Source organism: Eriocheir sinensis, unplaced genomic scaffold (genome assembly GCF_024679095.1).
Source record: "Eriocheir sinensis breed Jianghai 21 unplaced genomic scaffold, ASM2467909v1 Scaffold97, whole genome shotgun sequence".
NCBI lineage: Eukaryota > Metazoa > Arthropoda > Malacostraca > Decapoda > Varunidae > Eriocheir > Eriocheir sinensis.
The window spans coordinates 824,988-837,711 of record NW_026112352.1 but is presented as its reverse complement, the minus strand read 5'-3'; the positions used below and the strand labels follow the sequence as shown (position 1 = coordinate 837,711).

The 12,724-nt window shown below is 44.5% G+C and overlaps 1 long non-coding RNA gene across 1 annotated transcript; it reads right to left on the bottom strand.

Moving 5' to 3' along the window:
* Positions 1-1,979: 1,979 nt before the first annotated feature.
* LOC126995059 (uncharacterized) lies at positions 1,980-9,414 on the bottom strand. The gene is made up of 4 exons (XR_007749886.1): positions 9,278-9,414; positions 8,795-8,867; positions 3,160-3,251; positions 1,980-2,760 (listed from the first exon to the last, which is right to left on the bottom strand). It is a non-coding gene; the product is annotated as an uncharacterized LOC126995059 (long non-coding RNA).
* Positions 9,415-12,724: the final 3,310 nt, after the last annotated feature.

The following is a 12,724-nucleotide window of genomic DNA, read 5'->3' as shown; positions in this document are numbered from 1 at the left end:
GTTAACTCTTGCATAAGGGATTTGGACAGTAAATGGATGAGCTAAAGTAGAAAGTCGAGTGGAGTGGGGCCACAGGATGGGGAGGAATGCAGTTAGCAAGTTCAGAAGAGCAGTCAGCATGAAAATATTGATAGAAGATAGAAGCAACATGATGACGGAATTTAAGAGGTAGAAGACTATCAGTGAGAGGGAGTAGATGAGACGAAGAGCCTTAGACTCCACTCTGTCCAAGAGAGCTGTGTGAGTGGAGCCTCCCACATGAGATCCATACTCCATATGAGGGCAGACAAGGCCCTGTATATGGATAGCAACTGTGTAAGGGAGTGGAACTGGCGGAGACGATATAGAACACCCATCCTCGAGGAAGCTGATTTAGTGAAAGAGATGTGAAGTTTCCAGTTAAGGATGTTTAGTGTTGAAGAAGGTGACAGGTGAGTGTTGTCAAAGATTAGGGGATGTCATTTCAGGATAATTTTAGCCGAGGCTCAACTTTTGGTCTCACCTGTAGTTTGTTCTTCACATCCTGGGTGACTGAAGATGATGGAGCAGTCAGGCTCCCCAGGGCTGATCAGGCTGACTGGAGGTGGACTGCAGAGGAGAGGAGGGAGGGATGGGTTGTTGGGATGGGACGGGAGGCTGTGGGAGGGGAGAATGTGGCTGGCACTGAGTGGAGGAGGGAGGGTGGGGTTGTTGGCAGGGGACGCGTGTCTGTGGGTGGGGAGATTGTGGCTGGCACTGAGGAGAGGAGGGAGGGATGGGTTGTTGGGATGGGACGGGAGACTCTGGGAGGGGAGAATGTGGCTGGCACTGAGGGGAGGAGGGAGGGATGGGTTGTTGGGATGGGACGAGAGACTCTGGGAGGGGAGAATGTGGCTGGCACTGAGAGGAGGAGGGAGGGATGGGTTGTTGGGATGGGACGGGAGACTCTGGGGGGGGAATATGTGGCTGACCGCTCTTCTGAACTTGCTAACTGCATCCCTCTCCCCCCTCCCACGCCCTCACCACACTCGACTTTCTACTCAAGCTCATCCCTTTACTGTCCAAACCCCTTACACACGAGTTAACCAGCATCGTCACTCTTTCATCCCTCACATTGGTAATCTCTGGAACAATCTTCCTTCATCTGTGTTTCCTCCTGCTTATGACTTGAACTCTTTCAAGAGGAGGGTATCGGGACACCTCTCCTCCCGAAATTGACCTCTCTTTTGGCCACCCCTCTGAACGCTTTTCTATAGGGGCAGTGAGTTGTGGGCTTTCTTTCATTACTATCTCCTTTTTTTGCCCTTGAGCCGTTTCCTTTGCTGTAGAAAAAAAATCCCAATGCGGATTTCTTCCCCTTTAGGACTCATTTGAAGGGAGGAGAACATACAGCAACAAGACACAAGGAGCAGGTTCACAGGAAACAAAGAAGTTCAGCCGCAGCTCTCACACTTGGAGCTGAAGAAGAGAAAGATCTTGCCGATTGGTATAAGGAGAATGAATTCTTATACAACAGTGAGAAGGCTGACTTTAAAAACCAAAATAAAAAGCAAGAGCCTTTCAAGTAAAGGCTGAACAGCTGTGCATCTGCAAACCAAGATCAACTCTGAGAGATAGAGTCGGGAGGAAAAAAAACAAGCCCTCTGGTGGTCTCACACACAGGGAGATGTGTATCATGAAGAACTATGGCTTCATTGCCAAGTACATTCACGAGGAAGGTCGCAGAAGGCAAGTGGCCAAGCACTGCCCACCAAGTGAAGAATATGGCTGCTGAAACATGGCTCATGAAACAGCAGCCATCAAGAGTGACTCTGAACTCGTGTTTCATGAGGGGAAACAAATGGACCCAGCCACTTGGAAGAGATTCGAGCTAATTGATAAATAAATAAATATATATATATATATATATATATATATATATATATATATATATATATATATATATATATATATATATATATATATATATATATATATATATATATATATAATGTATGGATTTGAAGAGCCTCAGCAGGAGGGCCAGCTGCACGTCATCTCATCCTTCCTCCGCACCAAGCTAAGTATACCGTGTATCGTTAGTGTAGCCAGGTCAGATTAGGTTCTGTAGGCGCACGGAGACGCGCTAGGTCAGTTTGTGTGTGTGGTGGAGTTTTCTGTTCTTTGGTTGTAATAAAGTTGTGCATAGTTGTACACACCTTACCAGTTAACCTTTGTGTACACTGAGGGTCCTTGCCAGACCCATAAGGAGATATAATTAAGAACCCTACAGATGATTTGAGGTCCTTTGTGTGTGTCGTGGTCACCACGAGGCTTCCTACAGAGATCAAGCTCCGTGTTGGGAGGCCTGTACGAACACAGAGGAAGCCAGGTAAGTCGTGCTTACTACACTTTTGCCAGTAGTACACCTCTTCGTGTCTCTTGACGCACCACAGGGATCATCCCTTGCTGGCTAGTTTCACCTTTTGAGCTCACACACTGTTTAATCAAAATTTTCTCCCTTAACACTACGGCTATATTGCCAAGTACATGAGGAAGGTCTCAGAAGGCAAGCAGCCAAGCATTGCCCACCAAGTGAAGAATATGGATGGGTTGTTGGGATGGGACGGGAGACTTTGGGAGGGGAGAATGTGCCTGGCACTGAGCGGAGGGCGGGTGGGGTTGTGGGGGGGGGAGGGAGTCTCTTGGAGGGAGGTTAGGGTGCCATGAGGAAAGGTCCCCAAGGAAGAGGGTGTCTCCAGGCTCTGTTTCTCAGCTGGCCTGTCGTGGTGTTTGGGGAGCCTGCGGAGATAAATAAACTATGATGGTCTCCATGGTCACATTAGTTTTGCAAGAGCCCATTAACCCTTTGACTGTGGATTTCCTCCAAGAAGACCTCACCAAGCTACAGGAATGGAGCAAAAAGTGTCTGCTACAATTCAATGAAGAAAAATGTAGAGTTCTGCACCTTGGGAGTGGATGTCCAGCACACCAATATCACATGGGAAACACTCCACTATCCACCACAGAGCCAGAGAAAAACGTGGGAGTATAGGTTATCAGGCTATCAGTGAAGGCAAAATCCCTGACAATCGCAGTGGAGTGGTTAAAACATCAAGTGTATGACAAGAGCAGTGGTTTCAATAGCTATTTCCTCCAACAATAAAACCCTTAGGAATAATGATAAGCCAGAACAAATACCTTTGGGAAGCCCTGTGGAGGCGGAGGCAGAAAAATGTGAAGACAACCACCCGGGAGCAAGGAGACCACCACTGTCAGGGGAAAGCAGGGACCTGAAAATAAAAAATATCAGGAAAGAAAATCAAAGGAAAGGACAGTAGAAAAAGAGAAAGGAAGGAAACTGGTTGGCATTATAAGACACTTCGGCTAAACACATCAGCTATTTCTAAAGGTCAAAGAGTGGGTCAGTCAGGCTCCAATGAGTGTTTCTTTAGATTCATGAAAGGGTCAAACTACCACCAGGGTTATAAAACTACCCCTGGAAATGCCCACAACTCCTAGGAAAGCCTTTTCAAATCTGTGTTTCTTCAGGTTCATGGTACAGAAGAAGGGTCACACTACCACCAGGGTCACAAAACTACCCCTGGAAATGCCCACGACTCCTAGGAAAGTCTTGTCAAATATGTGTTCTTGGGCGGGGAAATGTCTTATAATACAAACAAACATTCCTAATTCACACTCACCACCCCCTAAAAAATCCTGGGTCACCCGCAGCCAGCCATCACTAAATGGTTGACATTTCAATGCCTGTTGTGCACCTGCCGCCGCAAAATATCGTGCAGAGGCTCAACTTGCTTGGTGACCACTCAGTGGTCACCAACATCACAAGTGGACAAACTACAACAAAAACAGGCAAATGAATGTTTTCCCTGCTGTGTATTCCCCCAGCATGCATGCTTATTGAACAGCAGAGCAACTTATTTCTGCCAGGAGGTATTTCTCTCAACACTGAAACACGCATAGTGGACTGCCACTGCCACGTCCCGTCCTGCGTTAGGTATTTCCGGTGCCCACACTGCGTGCCCAATAAATTCAAACTAACTAAACCTAACTCTAGGTATGCCATTTGTTATGTATTTGTCTGTCTGTATGGTCAAGCAGATAAAGTTCAGTATTTTAAAACTGTAGTGAGTGCATTTTTTCAGCAAACCACAAAACCAATACATAAAATTATGTTTGTCAAGGGTTGCCCTGAAATATGTGCAAAATACGCGTCATAACGTCCCTTCCCCCTTCCTCCTGCCTTCACCAGCAGCATCTGTCAGTCATGGCAGGCCAGAGAAATTTTAGGGTTGCCACCTGTTCCTTAAAACATGGATTCATTCTGTACTGGAGAATGGGATGTTGCATTCCTTATATTTTAAAGCTCAAGGTGGCAGCCCTGACTGAGACTCTATTCCCATTGTTTTCCACTTTGAGCACTCTTGTCTTGCAGCGAACAAAGGGAACCCACACTCACGTCTTTGACCAGTACAAAGAGATTCGCCAGTCCTCGTCGAGAGACTGACTTGGTCGGCTAGGCTGACGTCAGGGGACAGAGTAGTCTATCGGCATCCATCCCTACCCTCCATGAGCCATCACCCGGCAAGGGTCTGTGGTCCCTTCTCGGAGGGAAGTACACGCTTGACAGCCTCCATATAGTCTGTGTCCCCACTGTGAGGTGGCTAGAAAAATATGTATATAAAGGAAAAAAAAAAATAATAAAAAAAATAAATAAATAAATAATGCGTCATATCAGCATTCAAAAAACTTTTGGATTTCTGAATTCTGGATGAAGGATTCTCCAGCTGTATTGTTGCAATGTTTGGAGAGCCCCTGTTGGTGCTGGGACAAGAGTTATGAACAGGTTTGTGTGTACCATACCAAGGACAGACAACATCCCCACAACTTATTATTATCATTAATACAGCCCCTAGTGTGAGGACGCATAGTGGACATGGCTGTTGTACATTCACCCACAGATACTTATCTACTTACACTCCTATATTCATGTCTATTCCTGTACAGCTTGCACGGATGACTTCTGCGCCAGAGCCCGCACATGGAGATATGCCGTGCAACTTCATATCTAACTCCCATACCATCATTACAAGGCAAGAGTGTGTGTCTGGCAGTGACTTACATCTGCACTGGTGTGAGGAAAAGAGTATCCCCCTCACTCCCTCCTGTGGGGATTGACAGTGTGTATTGCCTTGAACAATTCATCCTGAAATTTCCCCCATATCCTTGTGTTTCTAGCCATTGTTGCTGGATTACATAAGGGATGGAAAACATAGAGGAGGCAAAACAATCTGATCTTTACATGGATGAGCAAAATGAAGCCTCCTCTTCCTTTGGAGGTCACTTATCAGTGACTTCTTCTGCGCGCCATAACACCTGCAGCCAAGGTCACGTTGCAGTTTCTTGCACTGTACGGAGCGACACATCACCAGGGAGTGTGTGGGTTTGTTCTCTCAGTTTCTTGGTTCTAAGGTGAGGAGTGACATCAAGCCATCTATCGTCGTAACACGTTCCTGCTTCTGTAATTTTTTTTCCCTTGGTTGTTGAGTGTCCACTTTCAGCCGGCCTTAAATCAGCGGGTCAAGTTTCTCACTGTTCAGTCCTTTTAGCTTGAAAGTTTCCTTATTTTTGTGTCCAGCAATGTAAAGATCAGAGACTGCTGCCTCCTGGATGTCTTCCAGCTGTTACGTAATCCAGAAAAAATGGGCGAAAACACCAGGATGTGGCTAAAGTTCAGGCTGAATTGTTCAAGACCATGCAAACTCAAGCCCCTGGAGGGAGGGAGACCCTCCTTCCCTCACACCAGTGAGTGGAGAAAAAGATGTAGCAAGTCACTGCCTCTAAGTTCATGCCTCTTGCATCCTAATGATGGCATGGTGCGCGGCATATCTCTGAGCATGGACTTCGGTGCAAAAGTCAAGTCATCTGTGCGTGGAAGCTGTAAAGACACTTTCATTCGCGCAAAAAAACTGCAAGTTTACTTACAAAATTGTATCATGGCATCATTTGATGTAAAATCCCTATTTACAAATATTCCTCTCAATGAAACTGTTGATATCTGTTGTGAAAATATTTTTAGGAAATGTGCAAACCACCAAACTGCTACGAGGTGTGTGCTGGGAACTAACATCAAGGAGACTCAGCTGTGAATGGAAAAAAAGAAGACCAAGAATTTAACACAAAAGAAACAACTGCAGGATGAAAATTACTTTTTTTTTTTTTTTTTACAGCAAAGGAGACAGTTCAAGGGCACACAAAAAGCAAACATTAATAAAAAAAAAGCCCACTACTCACTGCTCCTAAAAAGAATCCAAAGAGGTGGCCGAAAGATAGGTCAGTTTCGGGAGGAGAGGTGTCCTGATACCCTCCTCTTGAAAGAGTTTAAGTCGTAGGCAGGAGGAAATACAGATGAAGGAAGAGTGTTCCAGAGTTTACCAGCGTGAGGGATGAAAGAGTGAAGATGCTGGTTAACTCTTGCATAAGGGGTTTGGACAGTATAGGGATGAGTATGAGTAGAAAGTCGAGTGCAGCGGGGCCGCGGGAGGGGGGGAGGCATGCAGTTAGCAAGTTCAGAAGAGCAGTCAGCGTGGAAATATCGATAGAAGATAGAAAGAGAGGCAACATTGCGGCGGAATTTAAGAGGTAGAAGACTATCAGTATGAGGAGGAGAGCTGATGAGACGAAGACCCTTAGCCTCCACTCTGTCCAGAAGAGCTGTGTGAGTGGAGCCCCCCCACACAAGATGCATACTCCATACGAGGGCGGACAAGGCCCCTGTATATGGACAGCAACTGTGCAGGGGAGAAGAACTGGCGGAGACGGTACAGAACGCCCAACCTCGAGGAAGGTGATTTAGTAAGAGATGAGATATGAAGTTTCCAGTTGAGATTTTGAGTTAAGGATAGACCGAGAATGTTTAGTGTTGAGGAAGGTGATAGCTGGGTGTTGTCAAAGAACAGGGGATAGTTGTTTGGAAGATTGTGTCGAGTGGATAGGCGGAGAAACTGTGTTTTTGAGGCGTTGAAGGACACCAGGTTCTTGCCCCAATCGGAAATAATAGTAAGGTCTGAGGCTAAGCGTTCTGCAGTCTCCAGCCTTGAGTTGTTAAGTTCCTGAAGGGTGGGTCTTCTATTAAAAGAAGTTGAATAATGCAGAGTGGAATCATCGGCGTAGGAATGGATAGGACAGTTCGTTTTGGAAAGAAGATCATCAATGAACAACAGAAAAAGAGTGGGAGATAGGACAGAACCCTGTGGGACACCACTGTTAATAGATTTAGGGGAAGAACAGTGACCGTCTACCACGGCAGAAATAGAACGGTCAGAGAGGAAACTGGAGATAAAGGTACAGAGAGAAGGATAGAAACCGTAGGAGGGTAGTTTAGAAAGCAAAGATTTGTGCCAGACCCTATCAAAAGCTTTTGATATGTCCAGCGCAATAGCAAAATTTCACCGAAACGGCTAAGAGAGGATGACCAAGAGTCAGTTAAGAAGGCTAGGAGATCACCAGTAGAACGCCCCTTGCGGAACCCATACTGGCGATCAGATAGAAGGTCAGAAGTGGAAAGGTGCTTTTGAATCTTCCGGTTAAGGATTGATTCAAAAGCTTTAGATAGACAAGAAAGTAAAGCAATAGGACAGTAGTTTGAGGGATTGGAGCGGTCACCCTTCTTAGGTACAGGCTGTATGAAGGCGTACTTCCAGCAAGAAGGAAAGGTAGATGTTGACAGGCAGAGCCGAAAGAGTTTGACCAGGCAGGGTGACAGCACGGAGGCACAGTTTTTAAGGACAATAGGAGGCACTCCATCAGGTCCATAAGCCTTCTGAGGATTGAGGCCAGAGGGCATAGAAAACATCATTTTGAAGAATCTTTATAACAGGCATAAAGGAGTCAGAGGGGGGATGAGTAGGAGGAATATGCCCAGAATCGTCCAGAGTGGAGTTTTTAGAAAAAGTTTGAGAGAAGAGTTCAGCCTTAGAGATAGATGAGACGGCAGTGTTGCCGTCAGGACTGAGGAGTGGAGGGAAAGATGAAGAAGTGAAGTTGGAGGAGATGTTTTTGGCTAGATGCCAGAAGTCACGGGAAGAGTTAGAGAAAGCAAGGTTTTGACATTTTCTATTAATGAAAGAATTTTTGGTTAGTCGGAGAATAGATTTGGCACGATTTCGGGCAGAAATGTAAAGTTCATAATTAGCATTAGTTTGAAGGCTCTGGTATCTTTTGTGAGCTACCTCTCTAACACTGACAGCACGAGAACAAGCGTGATTAAACCAAGGCTTTTTTGCGTGAGGAGTAATGAAAGAACGAGGAATGTATGCCTTCATTCCAGAGACAATCACCTCTGTGATGCGCTGAGCACACACAGAGGGGTCTCTGTCCTGGAAGCAATAATCATTCCACGGGAAATCGGAAAAGTACATCCTCAGGTCGTCCCACCGAGCTGAAGCAAAATGCCAGAAGCATCGCCTCTTCGGTGGGTCCAGAGGGTGTACAGGAGCGATAGGACAGGATGCAGAAATAAGATTGTGATCGGAGGAGCCCAACGGAGAGAACAGTTTGACAGAATAAGCAGAAGGGTTTGAGGTAAGGAAGAGGTCTAGAATGTTGGGCCGATCTCCAAGACGGTCAGGAATACGTGTAGGGTGCTGGACCAACTGCTCTAGGTCGTTGAGGATAGCAAAGTTGTAGGCTTGTTCACCAGGATGGTCAGTGAAAGAGGATGAAAGCCAAAGCTGGTGGTGAACATTGAAATCTCCTAAGATGGAGATTTCAGCGAAGGGAACAAGGAATTACTGATGAAGTTAACAACACTCACCAATTGTTTCCTGTGTCCCCCCTTCATCCTTCTCCTCTTGTTCTTCTTCCTCCTCTTCCTCTTCTTCTTATCTCTGCAAATTAATTTAGGAATTAGAACTGTATAAACATGGATTCTTTTGGAGAATAATAAATTCCTGCAAGAATTTTAATGTTCTTATTTTATGAGAGAGAGAGAGAGTGTGTGTGTGTGTGTGTGTGTGTGTGTGTGTGTGTGTGTGAGCAGTATCTATAGGAACAGATGAGTGTAGTAAAGGTTTAGCATGAGGGCAAGGAGGAGGAGGGGGAGGCCAGTGCTCCACCCAGCCACCCTGACCCTCAAAACTAACAGGGAAACAGGACAAAGGAAATATTAACTTAGAACATAACCTCCCTTGTCTGTCCTAACCTTCAAAGATTTATTCTATCACAGGGTTTAGACAAGAATTGCTCTGCTCTTTATAATACATGAAGGAGAGAAGGACTGGAGGTGAGGGAGGACAACCTCTTCAAGCCAGTTCCCAGACAGCTCTCTTCCGCAGCATTTAAATCATTCCCTCGTCCTCTGCCTCCTCCTCTCTCATTGCCGCCACCTTCATGTTCTCTTCCTTGGCATTTAGGTGTTTGGGGCCCAAACTGAACAGGCTGCGTTATTGTCCGCCTCCTCCCTCTCCACCTGTTGAGTGAAGTAACGGATGAAAAAAATAACCTGGATCTAAAGTGACTACCTAAGGGCAAAGGTTATAGTGAAGGCTAAGAGTATGTGGTGAGGAAGGAGTTGGCCTTGATGCTGTAAAAACTTGGAAACTAACACAACTACAATTAAAAAAAAGGTGGAAAAACTAAATATCCAAGAGGTTTGAGCAGCTACTTCCAAGAATTCCCAATTCTTAACAATGATGATAATGGAAAGTTGGAAAGTTTGGTTTAGTGGGCGCAACATCTGTGGGCATATGCCAGAGACAGGAGGGGAAGGAATTATAGGAGACGGGACACAACCCACGATTAATACCTGGTACCCATTCACTGTTGGGTTGACAGGGACGTAGGGTATCGGAAAAGGCGCCCAAATTTTTCTGCTCCGCCCAGGAATCGAACCCGGTTGTGAGCCGAGTGTGCTAACCACTGCACCACGAAGCCCCCATGATGATGATAGACCAGAACACACATACCTTCCAGAGGAGTTGTGGAGGTACACGGGAGGAGACCAGCTGGAAGACCTGAAGGAGGAGGAAGGCCGGGGAGGAGAATCTTCCATCGGCAAGGCTGGGAGACTCACAGCCCGACCACCAAAAAGACCTGAAATGAAAGGAAATCATTCAAGGAGAAAACACAAACAAAGGAAAAGACAGTAAAAAAAAGAGCTAAGAAATACCTGAGAGATCAACTAATGAGCCTTGCCCCCCTGGCGTAAGGCCCCACTGATTGGTGATTGGTTGGTATCTTCATGCCAATGCAGTGGGCCAGAATGGGTGATTATGGGACAAAAATATTTCCACTGCAGAAAATGTTTATTTTGTCCAAATATGCTTTTTCACTGATAATAAATGAAAAAATTATCATAAAGTAAGCATCAGTAATTGATTCCGAACATATAAATCTAGTAAGCTTTTCAATCCATTAAATGTAATTAACGTGAATTAATGGGAACTCAAGGTATATAATCGTTTCACCACATTTTGCATATTATACAATAAGAGATGTAAGACTTATAATATAAATGCTTCCTCTAAATAGGTTTCTAAATCAAATAAAGTAACTTTTCATGTAGCTGTAGATAAAATTAACTACGGGTATATTAAATACAGGAAGGCTGCTAATCAGTCATATTGCATGTCTAGAATTATGGTTTATGCTCTCCAGATGATGTCTCAGGATCTGTAACAAGGAGCTTGATTTGGTGTTTCAGCTGGTAGACCTTTCTTGTGTATGCTCCACATTTTATTTCTCACTGAGGTTATTAGGGGATCTGATGAGCAAAATAGCCTTCGCATTAAGTCCTCATTTGTTTTTTTACGAGATACCTTACGGCAAAATGACTCTCTGAACTTTTGAAGTCTTTATTCTTTGCTTCTTGTGCTTCTTCGGAATAAAGTCCAATTGGTAGGATAAACTGTTCTATTACTGAAGCTCCATGAATAAGGATCCTATGCAAGCTTTGAGGCATGTAATACCAGTTGTACTCTTCCATATATTTCAGCAGTATTGACGCAGAAGGATTTGAATGCTGCAATGTTGATTGATTGGTGGCCTCTAATACTTTTATCGAGTTTTTAGAGGCAGGAGCGATGGCTGAGGGCGGCAGAAGAGAAAGGAATGTATGAGACAGGTGTCTATAAATGTGAATGGTTTAGGTGGTGAGGAAAGAGGTGATGATTGAAAATTTTGTAACTGTTAGAGTTGAGGTGTTGGGAGTGAGTGAAACACATATTCGAGGAACCGGTGTGAGTGACGGTAGAGAGGGTACGTGGGATGTTTTGCATGTGGGTTTTTTATGGATGGGGATAGATTAGAAGTATAGAGGTAGGAGTAAGGAAGGATGTGCTATTGTGATGTCTGAAAGAGTGTGGAATGGTGTGACTGATTATGGTTGGAAGGATCAGGAATTGTGTGGGTGAAAGGAAAAGTAGGTTTAGAAAAGTATGCATGGGTGTGTATTTATGCACCAGTAAATGTGAAAAGTAAAAGGACTGAGAGAAAGGGAAGCTTTTGGGAGGAAGTGAATGCATGTTTGAAGAGTTTTGAGAAAGAAAGGAAACTTATTATGATGGGAGATATGAATGCTAAAGAGGGTGATGAATGTGTGATGGATGTGGTGTAAAGACTTACAGAAGAGAAAATCAGTGACGAACAAGGAGGCTTCAGGAAGGAAGGGGATGTGTGGATCAGATATTTGCCTTCAGGATGGTAGTAGAAAAATAATAGCAAAGGAAAGAAACTATACGCTGCCTTCATGGATTTGGAAAAAGCTTATGACAGAGTTGATTGGATGGCATTGTGGGATGTTTTAAAGATTTATGGTGTGGGAGGAAAACTGCTTAGTGCAATAAAGTCTTTCTATGAGGATGCATCTGCATGTGTCAAAATTACTGGGAAACAAGTGACCATTTTGAGATAAAAGTGGGCTTAAGACAAGGGTGCATCATGTCACTGTGGTTATTCAATATTTATATGGATGGTGTTATTAGAGAAATTAAGGGCAAAGTTGGAGAAGTTGGAGTAAGACTGTTCGATGAGGGAAGGAAGTGGGTACTGAATTCGATACTCTTTGCTGATGACACGGTGCTCATTGCAGAAAATGAAAGTGACCTACAAAATTTGGTCAGTGTTTTTGATAGTGTCTGTAACAGGAGAAAGCTGAAAGTAAATGTCAACAAAAGTAAAGTGATGGTTTGTGAGCGAAGTAGAAGTGAGGTTGTAGATTTTGTATGCCCATATAGAGTGGGAATTGAATGTGAAAAAGACTGCAAAATAATTTTGAATGGTGAAGAAATGGAGGAGGTCAATGAGTTTAAGTACCTTGGATCAGTTAGCATTGCAAGGAAGAAAGGTGGTAGGGTCTTTGGGACGAATCATAAATGGCAGAAGTGTGAGCATGGAGATAAAGAGGGATTTGAGAAATACAATAATAGTACCAACCCTCACATATGCAAGTGAAATGTGGGCCTGGAATGAAAGTCAAAGGTCTAGAGTGCAGGCAGTGGAAATGAGTTATTTGAGGAGTGCATATGGTGTGAGTAGAATGGATGGAATGAGTAATGAAAGAGTGTATGAACATTTTGGAATGTGTCACAGGGGTGAAAGGGGAAGAAGTGTGGAGTGGTGGAAGAGTGAAATGACAGACCTTAAAGTGGTTTGGCCACATGGAGCGAATGGAGGAGAGTAAGATGACCAGAAGGGTGTGTATGTGAGTGAGATAGAGGAGGGAATGCTGAGGACGACCTCCAGTGAA